General features: G+C 42.9%; 1 long non-coding RNA gene across 1 annotated transcript; it reads right to left on the bottom strand.

The window, feature by feature from the left end:
- Positions 1 to 874: 874 nt before the first annotated feature.
- LOC110017434 (uncharacterized) lies at positions 875 to 4,676 on the bottom strand. Its single transcript, XR_002292840.2, has 2 exons — positions 4,577 to 4,676; positions 875 to 4,449 (listed from the first exon to the last, which is right to left on the bottom strand). It is a non-coding gene; the product is annotated as an uncharacterized LOC110017434 (long non-coding RNA).
- Between the last annotated feature and the right edge of the window lie 9,750 nt (positions 4,677 to 14,426).

Here is a 14,426-nt window from a genome sequence, read left to right as displayed (position 1 = left end):
CAAAGATGTGAAATTCAACAGGGTCATGGTTAAAACGGCTGACTACATGTGTGTGTACTTATACATACGTGTGTGTGTGTGTGTGCAGACGTGTTTCCAAGGACCGTGTTTGCAGCCTTCCATTCCAAACACTGGGTGCATTCACACTGGGCCGGTAATTTCCCTTGATAGTCTCCCTTGTTTGTAAAGTGTGAAAAGCAATTTCAAAGCTGGTGTGAAGAAAACAAGCGAACTCAGGTATGTCCCTAAAAAAGAGGTTCTCAGTTCGCTTGCAAGGGAGGGAAGCTGGTGTGTTTCAGTAACAGCGTGAACGCAGATAAAGTATGCAAAAGACCAAAGCGCTAAGGAAAATCTAAAAGCATTAAAGGTTGGAAGATGTCTCATTGGTAAAGTAGTTAAGACAGAAAAAGTCAAAGTAGGGCTTCCGTATTTTAAGAATAAGGTGCTCATAACCCTTGTGCTATCTTGTGGGGTCCAGATGACCCCACCCTTACATTGACGTGTTCTCCCTACCATGACAAAGGTGGATAAAGGTGGAAAGATTTCATGTAATCCATGGACACCAGTGAAGATCACAAATCATTGAAGAAAATGGGTTCAGAGCACTGTCTAGTGGGTCTAGATGACCCAGCTCCCAACGTTAACGATCCTCCAAGGCACGTTAACGTTTGGAGTGGGGTCATATGGACCCCACAATATGGCACAAGGATTAAAAGCCATAATTTTTTCAAATTATGATCTAATTTGGGTCACCTTATAGATGGATAACTTCTGTTGCAAACACATTTTGGCATCAGCATGGTGTCTGACCTCAAAGGGCCAGATGTAACTTATACATGTAACTAAATGTAATGAAAAATAAATGTAACTACTCTTTAATGTTAAGTAACTCATTATTTATTCATTATAACGTTTTATAGTGACAATTACAGTTGCATAGGAAACATGTTTGCTTGTTACTTTAGCATAAATCCTTTTACATTTTGTCCGCTTATTAAAACCCACATAACTCCATTAATGAAGGATCAAAGTCACTGTCCAAGTGAATAAAGAAAAATAACATAAAACTGAGCTGGAAAGAACATGTAGTACACGTGTAATATTTTACAAAAAAAGGCTGCACACAACAACACTTTGTCTGCATACACACATAAGACCTGCAAACATTGAATAAGTACAACTACAGCTACACATAAATATGTAAATCAACTAAAGAAAATTTTATTTTAAGAAATTAAAAACTTTTATGCTCTCGTGGGCCACATAAAAGTTTGAAAAAGTTTGAAAAGAGAGCCTTCGTTCACGGTGCATTTTATAATCCGGTGCAGCATATAGTGCAGAAAATATGGTGACTGTGGTTTTATTTGAGCTTTTCTTTCATACTGGTTCAGGCAAAACTGCACCCAAAACAGCAGCACTTGCAAATGCGGGACATTTCGGGGGGTTTTGTTTTGTTTTGGGACACTCAAAATAACACCAAACCCAATGAGGGTCTCCAGCGTTTTGGAATTTCAAACCCATTTGAACCAAGCCTGAAGGACTAAGTTAAGGAGCCCATGCTGAGTTTGGTTCCAAAACCAAATCACAAACTTGAAACCTAATTTGTTTAGTTGGCCAACAAAGACCCTGCACTGGACTGGCGATCTGTTCCAGGTGCCAGTAGCTGGGATAGGCCCCAGCAACCAAAGCGGGTGAAGCAGGTTTGGAAAATGGATGGATGGCCAAGGAAGTGACAAGAACCGACCAGCCTATCCCCACCTTCGTAGCGGGATTGGCTCGAGCAGGCCAGCTATCTCAAAGGGGATTCATTCTGAAGGTGGATGGATACATTATGGGTATAAAAAAAACAACCCCAAAAAGCTGAGAAACCTTTTTGCATCAGTTGTCAGTAAAACCAACCCTAGAGGGTGAGCTTCACTGCCTGTCAGGATGACAACATGGCTGCAGGGGCTTTTGGATGCTAACAAAAGGTGATAAGTGGGTCATCTGCGTAGGACTGAGAGGCAACACATGCATGTGCAAAAAACCCAGTAGAGACTTCAGAGGCAGGGAAATAATTGCTGAGTAACAGAGATAGTGAGCCGACGGGTGTGTTTCTGTCAGGCAAACCGACCAGTTCTGCACGCAGCTGCTGGTTGGACTCAGCAAGAAAAGACCGATGGAATGCAGCCCTTGTAATGGAATGCTCATGCAGACGCCAAAGCCGGCTGCGCAGTATTAACACAGCCCTATGTGCGTCATCGCTCTCACAGTTGACAGGGTTGCTGTGTGCCTTTGTTTTGTGGGCTTCCTTTTAATCTCCCTGTTGCCAAACCGGTCTATCTGATGGATAAGGCTCAAACTGATTTTTTTTTTAAACTGTGAGAACAATGGTACTTCAGGATGCTGTGTCTATCAAACAAAAGAAACATTTTTTTAGATGAAACCTAACTAGATAAACCAGGGAGGTGACGACGATGACGATGACACTTTGCTGTTCGTCTACAAAGGTTTGGCTTCACTCCTCAAGACTGGAATGCTCAGATTACCGGACAAATCCTGCAACACTCAGCTGGCACTCAAATGGATGAAGAGGGTCCCAAAAGGGGACAAGGCTGGTGCGGTTCACCTCTGGGTTTGTGTAGATAGACTATCCAGTGGATCAAAAGATGGAAGTGAACCAATGAGAGTAACTAATGTTAGCTTTTTGAATTTTGAAAGGAGAAAAAAGCCCCCACGAAGAAAGATTAATAAAAAAAAAGTTTCAAAATGCCAGACTATATAAAGCAGCTGGCTGACTTCTCCTTTTTCAGACTTTTGCATGTGCTTTGAATACTACTGATAGTTTATTTTAGGTACATACGCTGACTGAAAGAGCTGAAAATATGGCATTTTTACTTTTACTGGCCCAATCACATAGAATTTGCTGGAAAGCACCACAAGTTTGCACCCATGAGTAAGACGGGAAATAAAAGGAAATCCTCACAACTTTTGCCGATTTGGAACTTTTCTAGGGCTGCACAGTGGACAGTGAGGTGGTGGTTTGCAGTCTTGTTTCACAGTTCGAATCCCAGCGAGGACCTTTCTGTGTGAAGTTGCGTGTTCTCTTTGTTCATGCGTGGATTTTCTCTAGTTTCCTTCCACAGTCTTAAAAACACGTTCCATCGGTTAATTGGTGATGCTAAATTGTGTGAATGTGTGGCCCTGTGACAGACTGGCGACCTGCTCAGGGTGTACCCCGCCTTCGCCCAACAGTAGCTGGTAAAGACTCCAGCAGCCCCCTGACCTCCGAAAGGTAGTACGCAGATTTGGAAAATGTTTGGATGGATTGAACTTTGCTCTGTCAGGCCCCCTGTATCACTGCCAGCTTGCAAACACAAAACCTCTAGGAATGTTGTGTGTTTGTTGAGCACTAATAACCAACAGATTGTGGTAATATTTACAGGGTTATGAAATCCTGCACAAAGTTCTCTGTGTTATTTAAGATTTCATGAAGCAATGCCTTAGTCCCAAATGCCCTTATAGGGCAAATCTGTATGGGAGGACGCAGGTGGCCCTCAAGAAGTTTGAAGACAGTGAACAACCCGGTGAGCCTGTAGGAGCAGGGGTCCCCAAATCCAGGCATGATGGCCATTGTCCTACATGTTTTCCAACCATTGAAGCTCCTTATTGGCTAAACACACCTGATCCAGGTAATCAGCAGCAAATAAGGCAGGGATTCTGGAAAACCAGCAGGACACCGGCCCTCGAGGTCTGGCTTTGGGGACCACTGTTGTAAAGCGAAAATATAAATGTACATTTTTTCTACGGACCTGCTTTGGGCGACACTTAACGCATTTGTAAGGTTACGTCATAAATAACATCATCCTCACAAATACTTCACGATAAACTTACCACACGCACAACAATGGTACTTTCCGTTATCATGATTTCCCTTAAGATGGCTACAAGTGCCTCAAGGGACGAAGACACCCCGCTGAAGATGCGGCCGAGCCTCTCTACAACCCTCCATGGTGCATGGGACTAATTAGCCTGAGCCTTTTGAGCTGTGACAGCAGAGCTATGCTGACCACAACTGTATTGAAACTTTGTGTCAAATAGCTGGTAAAGCAGCAGAACACCAGCTGTGTGTGGACTGAAAGGTCGGGTCAAACATTTATCCTAACCAAGAACATTACACAAGCTACACAGAAACCAAAGCTGCTTTCGCAAGATCTGTATTAATAATTAATTCACATTTACTTGACTCTTCTGTAAACTTTGAACTTGAAACACATCATTGTGTAAAAAATGGTTTTAGTCAAGTTTTCCATTCCCCTTTTCTAAGTTGGGTTGAGTATTGTTGTGTTGTCACAGAAAGCAAAGGAGAAGGGTTCTTTCCTGGCCTTTGTTATCATCTTCCTACTGAGGTACCATTCGTCACAGAGATTTGTTTATACTGGCTGCAGCCACCGCTGTGCTCTTACAGTCCTGTCAAGTTGCCATTGAAAGAAAAGAGAAATAAAAAAGAGAGAACAATCATTCAAGAGAGATGCTATAAGGACGCCTGGTTCGAAACAGAAATCAGCTCGATTTGCAGATCAGAAAATGTTCCCACCTCGGAGTTTTTGCAGACAGATGTGGAGACGGCTGAACCGAGTGGCGGACTCTGTTGTGCTAAGTCCTGACGTGCACACCCTAACGCTGTGTATTTGCTTAACTCTCAGCCTCCACAACTTCCAAAGAGGCTTTGGTACTCATACCCCCCCCCCCCCCCCAGCACCACCAGGGAGCTCGATATTGGCAGTGACGCATGTGTACAGTTTCTCACTCACGTACGCACAATTAGGAGGGTGCTAATCTCGCATGGAAGAGGAGGAGGAAGGGGGCTGCTGCCTGAAAGCCTCCGCAGAGGCTTAAAAAGCGTTTTTTTTTCTCCTTCTGAGTCTTATCAGCCTCACATCACAGCAGGGCTTCTTCTGTTTTTGCAGAAAGCGTGGCTTAAATGCAAAGCTCTAAAGCAACTCGTTCCCCTCAGAAGTTCCTCTTTTTGTCATCTGACATTTGTGTCCGACCTCATCCTGAGCTAAAGGTTTGGACGTTATTTTGTCACTGGAGCACATGAGCTTACTTACGTCTCTGCTTTCTCTTTGCCTCTGCAGACGCAAACACACAGAGAACTGAGCCTTTTTTTTTTGATGGGTGCTCTCTGACCTTTCAGAGCTCTGTTACTCATTCTGAGCTGTTATGCGGTGTGCGTTTGTGTGTGCACACGTGGAGGTTTTAAGTTCTGTCGCGTGGGAGTGTGAGCTGGACTAACAGTTCGGGTTAACCTGAGTTCTTCACCAAAAGTGCTATGCAAGCTTTTAGCTTAATGGGGAGAATGGATTCACTGCATAAAATACAGAATATTGGATGTCTTTTGTTCCAAAAAAAAACAAAGTACAAAATGCAATGAAGACGCTGCATTTCAATTTTTCTTTAATAGACGTCACGTCAGGACCGAACTCAGGGCTGGACTCAGACGCAGCGTTTAAAAGCTTTAATCTGATTGCTAAGGCTACATGGCACAGGATACAACCAAACAATCAGGACAAAGGGGAGACTTCTATTTAAGACATGAGGAAGGGAAACACAGGTGGAAACAATCAGGGAAGATTACACAGTCACACCCGTAGGGAATAGAAAAGGGCAGGAAGTAACCAGGCCTGAAACGAGAGGAGAGTTAGTGTTTCAAAATAAAACAGGAAGTGCAACACGAGACAACACAGGTGACAGACATTGACCAAAAGTGCACAGCTCAAGACTGACGAGACATGACACCTCAGAAAACACCTAAAATCCACAAATCCACCCATCGATCTTCAGAACCTACTGGATCCCTTTCAAGGTCATGGGGCTGCTGCAGTCTTTCTGTTGCAGGGCCACACACTCACATTTACACCTAGGGGGCAATTTAAAAGACATCAGTTAACCTATGAAGTATGTTTTTGGACAGTGGGAGGAAGCCGGAGATCCCAGAGAAAACCCACACGTGCGAGGAAGACATTCAAGAAAGGGCACAGCTGGGATCTGAGCCAGGACCTTCTTGCGAGAGTGCTGACCACTACACCACGTCTGAAATCCTCAAAAGAGTCAGGCAAAGTCAGGCGTGTATGGGCTCTTTTGAGAGCGTATGGCGTATGGGTGTATACACGCCGTATACACCCATACGCCTGACTGAGGCTCAACAATCTATGATAACCTGTTCTGTATTCATAATCTGAATCATAGTTGCTTTTAGAGTGGCACTCTGGAAATGCTCACACTTCTTGTTATTGAGTCATGGGCCATTTCAGTTTGTGCATTTTTTTTTTAAGCCAACCTTGTTCAAGGGGAAACACAAAAACGCAAAACAGAAAGAAGCACAGAAAAACAAACGGACATGTTGCTGTTTTTTATTCTGGGTTTGCTTAGAACAATTTGTAACGACTCAAAGGTTTGTGAAATCCTCACCAAATGTTGTTTACTGATTGCCGCTTCTGAATTCACCTTTTCTGCAAAGTGGTACCGTGATAGCGTTTCTTATTTAGACGTTTGGCAAACACAAGAGAGAAATATTTCAGCAACGGAAAAAACTTCAATTTGAACGTTTATGTGCACCTAATTGTGTGTGATTTTTAATAGTCTCTGGTCTTAGTGATGCAGCATGACTCTTTTTCAGAAAATGTTTTTTTCTTTCATGACCTTAAAGTCCCACTCTGATCATCTCTTGACCTATTTTCAAAGTGTTCCCGGTGGTCTTTTATTATGATTATTTTTAGCCAACATCCAAAAACCTGTCGTTTTCTATCTAGAACTGAATTCCTGCAGAGTGCCAGGAGTTTATTAAAAACTCTTCTCTGTTGTAGGCAGTAGCATTGGCTTAGAGTAACCTCATCCCCACTTCCCGTCACCATCACAACCCTAACCTGACATAACCGGTGCAACAAAAAATGGTGAGCAATATCCAGCCGGGCAGCTTTGAGCCAGACGTCAGCTCAGATGAGGAAAGCAAAGACGTTCATGGATCTATCTGCTAAATCATTGCATCTTAGTGCAATAAGCATTGAAAAACTACAACTCTAACTTTTGATTTCTGTGCTGTCATCCCAGCAGAGGTTTACAGCTCTTTCTGCGAATGCTCTGATGCAGAACTTGGAGCTCAGGACAGTCCCATTAGTGCATTTGTGCACTGGGTGACCCACATTCAATTAACATCTCGGGTCAGACAATATGCGTTGGAATAGCAAATGGCATGTTTTAATGGGTGACCTGGCAAACGTTTACATCCCACGGTGGGAATAAACACCTGTCCGATAGTCGCAGAGTAGAAACCTAGCCGGTTTGGTCATTTTAAAGGAAACCTTTGTTGTTTGCTCACACCTAAACTGCAGTTTTACAGCTTTGGTTCATTATTTTGGATGTTAGATCAAACATCTGGGTAGCTCGGTTGGTAAGGTGGGAAGCTACCATGCAGGAAACCAGGGTTCGATTCCCGGAGGGGAATGAGCAATGGTACTGGGGGCAATTACCATATCAATGGCGAGCAGTTAACATCACCCAGTGAGGGTCCTTAGGCAAGACCCTTAACGCTACTGCCTCCCGAGCGCGGTTTCGGCTGCAGCTCACCGCTCCCCAAGGGGATGGGTCAAATGCGGAGAAAGAATTTCCCTTCGTGGGATAAAATACAGTGTATAAAAAAAAAAAAAAAAAAAAAAAAAAAAAAAAAAAAAAAAAAAAAATTAAAGAACGAACAAAAAGTGTGGTTCAGAAAAGGGACTAAAGAGCAGCCTCAACTCTGCAAATCTATATGGTAAATGGTAAATGGCGTATACTTATGTATTCTTACGAAGGCCAAAAGCGCTTTTACAGACACAGTCCCATTTACTCATGCACACACACATTCACACTCTGGCAGCGGCTCCGCTGCCAAACACTGGCGCCAACCTCCCACCAGAGGCAAGGTGGGGTTCAGTGTCTTGCCCAAGGACACTTCGACACATGGGCGTGCAAGGCGGGAATCGAACCTGCAATATCATGATCATGGGTCGACCGCCCTACCGCTGCACCACGGCCGCCCACAAAATAAGATTTTATATAAAATAAGATTTTTTTTTATCAGGTCTGAAGGAAGATTTTTTGAGCAAAACAAAACCAAAAGTTATATCTTAATTATGCAAACAGCAAAAACTGGACCAGATCTTAGAAATCATCCATAGACTGTTGAAGCTCAACTGCACCTATACTCATCCTTCAATCCATCCAGTCTGCTCATAAATCATATTAACTGATAGTGTTGAAACATTTGAATTAACATGGACCTGCACCAACCCCCTAAAAAAACAAGCTTTTTTATTAGAAACAGCAGTAAGGCAGCATGGAGACCATTAAAAGTGTCACATCACTTATTTTTCTTAAGTCTGTGAGCAACCAAGTGTTTTAAAAAAATCTGTTTAAAAAAATGTTTTTCTAGGTTACATACCTCAAATAGTTTTAAAACTGCGTAAACCTTTTAAAAAACGATTAAGCTAATGGGATAATTGCCGTGTCATTTGTCGTAAATGTCCTCTGTGAATGAATGTGACTCTGTGCTCACATTCCTCCGGTTTGTGGCAAAAAAATTGCGAAACCTGTTCTGCAGCTGGAATCCAGGAGCTAAGTGGGGCGGTTAGGCTGAACAATGCAGCCGTTTTCACTTCAGAACCACCGTTCTTCAACTCCCAAGGCAGTCTCACTCTGTCACTTTATGTTCACCCCCCCCCCCCCCCCCGCTTTAAACAAACCAGCTTCTGCCTCTGTGTCACGTAAAGGAAAATAACTGAGTCTCCCTGCTTTCAGCTGAAAAATGCTCAGATTTCAGCAGAGTCGCTGCCAAATGATGGACAGTGTCTGGTCAGGCCACCGGAGCTGACCAATCACAGCAGAGAGGAGCTCCTGCGAGAGGATCAGCCTCTCATCTGTTGTCACAGGAAACATGTAAATAAGACCAAGCAAATGGCTTCTCCCAAGAAACCAACAGGAGCAACGACTTAGAAGACTTACATTCCAGCCACAGCTGCAGCTCGGATAATCAGTGCTTGTGTCAAGATCAATGATACTTAGGAACATTTGTGTGTGTGCGTGTGTGTGTGTTTTATTGGTTTAAGCACAGGTCACATATTTTAGCTTGAAGGTTATTCAAAGAAAACAAAGATAAACATCTCAAACCATTAAAGGTGACAATGATTATGTGTTCACCACACCAAAAAACACAAGATCTGTGTACTAGGCTCTGAAGGATTATGAAGCTTGTGTTGTGATTATCTTACACTTTTTTGTATTTTCTCCTCCTTTGAGTCAACACCTTTATCCAGAACCTGTGAGGGTGACTATTTTTTAGATTTCCTTTAAAGAAAACACGACCAAAGAAAATAATGGTATGGTAAATAAATAATGGTAAATCCAATGCCCTATAAACTTTCAAAGAAAAAGTAACGTGCATCGAGGCTGACTCAATTGGCAAATGTACGCTCACTGGCGTACATCACTGCTTGTTAACGCAAATTTGCAATCAATCGCATTTAGTCATGCAGACATGGTTGATGCCCAGCATCAGAATGGGGAAGAAATGTGATTCAAGTGGTTGTTGGTGCCAGATAAGCTGGTCAGTATTTCAGAAACTGCTGATCTGATTTTTACCCACAGCCATCTCTAGGGTTTACAGAGAATGGTTAGAAAAAGAGAAAATATCCAGTGAGTGGGCAGAAATGCCTTGTTGATGCCAGAGGTCAGAGGAGAACGTTCAGACTGGTTCCAGTTGATGGAAAGACAGCAGGAACTCAAAGAACCACTGGTTCCAAACGAGGTCTGCACAAGAACATCCCTGAATGCACAACACGTCAAACCTGGAGGCAGAGTCCACAACTCAATTCAATTCAATTCAATTCAATTCAATTCAATTCAATTTTATTTGTATAGCCCAAAATCACAACAACAGTCGTCTCGATGGGCTTCGAAGTAAAACATGAACTTAAAAGGATCACGAATACAAAGAGTTTAATAGGAAAATACTAAAATGAACTAACAAACCGACTATGCTATACTGGCATCCCTGCCCTTAGACCCCCCTTCGCGGTAAGGAAAAACTCCCAAAAAAAACGGATTCCGGAAAAAACGAAGAAACCTCAGGGGTGCCCACATGACGGAGGGATCCTCCCCCAGGACGGACAGGCGATTTACCAGAACTCTTAGAGAAGAATTAACTTATCTAAATCTACAACTACACATTTAAAGTCCAGCAAACGAGCTTCATCCAGCCGTGGTTGGGGGGACAGTCAAGGGCGCGAGTCGAGCCGGAGACAGAAACCACAGCCAGGTGTAGGAGCAGGAGCGAAGGCGAGGTAAACGGTCAGGAACTGGAGCACGGATGAGCCAACTGGGGTCTGGAAGCACTCCCACTCCCCAGGAGGGGAGAGGAAAAGAGGGACAATACATGAATCGCACTGTACCAAACAGAGGCATGGAGAACTAAATGATAAATGATGATCAAGAATAGAGGAGAGGAAGGGTAGAAGTAGAAGAGAAAAGAGGACAGAACCCCAGTGCACCATAGTTACCCCAGCTTCAACTTCTAGCAGCCTTTTAAAGGAAAAAGTTATTAAGTTTAATTTAAACAAATTAACATTAAGTTAAATAATCTCTAAATACTAACTAGTCTGACAATAAGCCTGTCCAAGGAGGAATGTTTTCAGTCTAACTTTGAATGTAGAAACTGAGTCGGCCTCTCTTACATGAGCTGGGAGTTTATTCCATAAGACAGGGGCTTGGTGGCTAAACGCTCTACCTCCAACCGTACTTTTACTAATTCTAGGAACCACAAGCAGTCCTGCATTTTGCGAGCGAAGTGTTCTGATTGGATGGTAAGGGACTATGAGGTCCTTAATATAGGACGGGGCCATTCCATGTAAGGCCTTATAGGTTAACAGGAGGATCTTGAACTTGATTCTAGAATCAACTGGGAGCCAATGGAGCGAAACTAACACAGGAGTGATGTGATCTCTTCTGCTAGTTCCAGCTAACAATCTAGCTGCTGCGTTCTGAACAAGCTGGAGACTTCTAAAGGAACTCTTAGGACACGCTGCTAACAAGGAGTTACAGTAATCCAGCCTCGACGTAACAAATGCATGGATGAGTTTTTCAGCATCACTCTTAGAAAGTATATTTCTGATCTTAGGAATATTCCGCAGGTGAAAAAAGGCAGTTCTACATGCCTGAGATATGTGAGCCTTAAATGATAAATCCTGGTCAAATAAAACCCCAAGGTTTCTAACTGTGGAATTAGGGCTTATACTTATGCCATCCAGGGGGACTATCTGAGCAGACAGAGCATCTCTGAGGTTTTTAGGACCAAGTATAATGACCTCAGTTTTTTCTGGGTTCAAGAGGAGGTAATTAATTGTCATCCAGGTCTTGATGTCAGTGATGCAGGCATTCAGTTTCCTTATATGGTCATTTTCTTCAGGTTTAATAGATAAATACAACAGCGTATCATCTGCATAACAGTGAAAATAAATGCTGTGTTTCCTGATTATATTTCCTAGGGGTAGCATATAAAGCGTAAACAGGATCGGTCCCAAGACTGAGCCCTGTGGGACTCCATAGTTGACTCGAGTGCACTGAGAGGACTGTCCATTTACATTAACGAACTGATACCTATCGGACAGATAGGATTTAAACCACTGGAAAGCAGATCCTCTGATCCCTATGTCCTGCTCTAATCTATGGAGTAAAATACTGTGGTCGATAGTGTCAAAGGCAGCACTGAGGTCCAACAGGACCAGAATAGAAAGTAGTCCCTTTTCTGAGGCCAATAACAAGTCATTAGAGACTCTAACTAGTGCAGTTTCCGTACTGTGGTGAGGTCTAAACTCCGACTGAAAGTCTTCAAAGTGGCTGTTGTCCTGTAGGTGGCAGTAAAGCTGCTTAACTACAACTCTTTCTAGGATTTTAGAAATAAAGGGGAGGTTTGATATTGGTCTATAGTTGGCCAAGATGCTAGGATCCAAACTGGGCTTTTTCAGAAGAGGTTTAACAACTGCATATTTAAAAGACTGTGGAACGTAACCCGTTTCCAGAGAGGCATTTATCATTGTTTATATGGGATCATTAATTAGGGGAAAAGTTTCTTTAAAAAGTCTAGTGGGAATTGGGTCTAACAGACACGTTGAGGATTTGGAGGACGTAATAATTGATGTTATTTCCGCTTGATCCACAGCAGTGAAGCAGTCTAATGTTACAGAGGTTTCTATGGATGCCTCCATTTTTACCGCTTCAGCCTGTTCTGGGCTGATAGTAGGAATAACTTGATTTAACTTATGTCTAATATTTGAGATTTTACTATTGAAAAATGTAAGAAAATCATCAGAGCTGAGAGAAACAGGAACATGTGGTTCTACTGAGCTCTGACTGCGAGTTAATTTAGCAATAGTGCTAAAAAGAAATCTTGGGTTGTTTCCATTCTCTGATATTAAGGTTGAATAGTACTGGCTTCTAGCTCTACGCAGAGCTTTTTTATAATTTAATAGGCTATGTTTCCAGATATTTCCAGGATATGTTTCCAGAATCACACAGAATCACCAAAACTGGATGATGGAATATTGGAAAAACATAGCCTAGTCTGATGAGTCTCCATTACTGCTGCCAGATGGTACGGTCAGAACAACATGAAAGCATGGATCCATCCTGCCTTGTATTTAACGGTTCAGGCTGGTGGTGGTGGTGTCATGGTTTGGGGAATGTTTTCTTGGCAGTACCCTTTGAGCATGGTTCCATTGCCACAGCCTACCTGAGTATAATTGCTGACCATGTCCATCCCTTTGTGACCACAGTACCATCTTCTGATGGCTACTTCCAGCAGGATAAGGCGCCATGTCATAAAGCTGGAATCATCTCAGACTGGTTTCTGGAACATGACAATGAGTTCACTGGACTCATACTGCCTCCACAGTCACCAGATCTTAATCCAATAGATCACCTTTGGGATGTGGTGGAACGGGAGATCAACATCATGGATGTGCAGCCGACAAATCTGCAGCAACTGTGTGATTCTGTCATGTCAACATGGACCAAACTCTCTGAAGAATGTTTCCAGGACCTTGTTGAATTTATGCCACCAAGAACTGAGGCAGTTCTGAAGGCAAAAGGGGTTCCAACATATTTTTGAATAGCACTAAAATCCAGGTCACTTTGTAATCTTTCAGGGGTTAGGCAGTAGTGAGGGAAGTCTGACATAGCTTTGGTTTTTGAGCTAGTTTATCATTTTGTCAAACATTTGGCGTGTTTAGCATCATTTCAACACATTTAGGCTTTGCTGCCTTTTGTTTGGCTAATTTAGCACAACTGTTGTTACCCATCATTTGCATTTTTTTTTAGCAAATCTTTACTTTTTTTGGTCACATGTTTTTGAAAATGCTGATAGTGTATTATTTATCTAGGGCATGAAGTAACAATCCATTACTGTAATTTTAATTTTTGGGTGTAACTGTAAAAGAATTAGGATGGTGCACAGGGAATGAGTTATATGGGTCAATTATAATGAATGACATAAATAAATATCAACAACAACTGCACTGTCTGAATTGTACATGTTTACAGAACAAAGCATAAAAAAAGTATAATCTGTTCAGTTTATAGTTAAAATGACATTAAAATACTCATCAAAATATGTTTAGATGTAAACCTGAAGGCGGTTGAAACTTCGTAACCTCGGATGACAGCGGTCTCTGCTCGTTTGACCTTTGCTCTTGCTGGTATTAATTGCGTTGCATGATGTGTGGAAGTGCATGCCAACACTGCAACGGATGTCGTACATGAGGCCGGCAGTGTGCCGCCTTATGTTGTTCCTCGGGGAGCCTGCTGCCAGTTGAAACAAGATCCAGGTCACACAGCATGCCGATACGTTCATGGCAGCTGGGAAAGTGAGTTCCGCGAAAACCAGCTCTGGCTGCAAAAAAACATCTGCTGCGTCTGAGAACGCAAGGAGCCACTGGTGTGACTGAGAAGCTCGTGCAGCAGCAGCAGAAGCCGAGCTGTTTCTGCAGACGTTCTCTCAATCTTATCAAGCTGGAGATAATCAGCGAGCAGAAAGGGTGGAATGGGTGCGGCGGAGTACACTTGGCCCGCGGACAGCCTGGATTCTGCTGCAGTGGCGTCATTTGAGTCACACGTCCCTCTGTGCCAAACGTCAGAATCCTGTCCGCTGAAGGAAGGGTCATCGGGCCCGGTGCGTCATCATCTTCCTCGTTAGCTTTACTACAGGTGGCTGTTGCGTCAACATGGTGCCTTGATATTGAAGAGGACAAAGTAGGGATACAACTAATTCCTTTTCCTGTGATTTTAAATTTTGCAATTTTAATCAGTTCCTTAAAACAGATCAACTTACAACCCAATTAAGTGTGGAGAACGTTTTC

Source organism: Oryzias latipes, chromosome 21 (assembly GCF_053564925.1).
Source record: "Oryzias latipes strain Hd-rR chromosome 21, Olatipes_Hd-rR_3.1".
Taxonomy (NCBI): Eukaryota; Metazoa; Chordata; class Actinopteri; order Beloniformes; family Adrianichthyidae; genus Oryzias; species Oryzias latipes.
The sequence above is the reverse complement of the archived record's forward strand: the minus strand, read 5'-3'. Positions and strand labels throughout refer to the sequence as shown.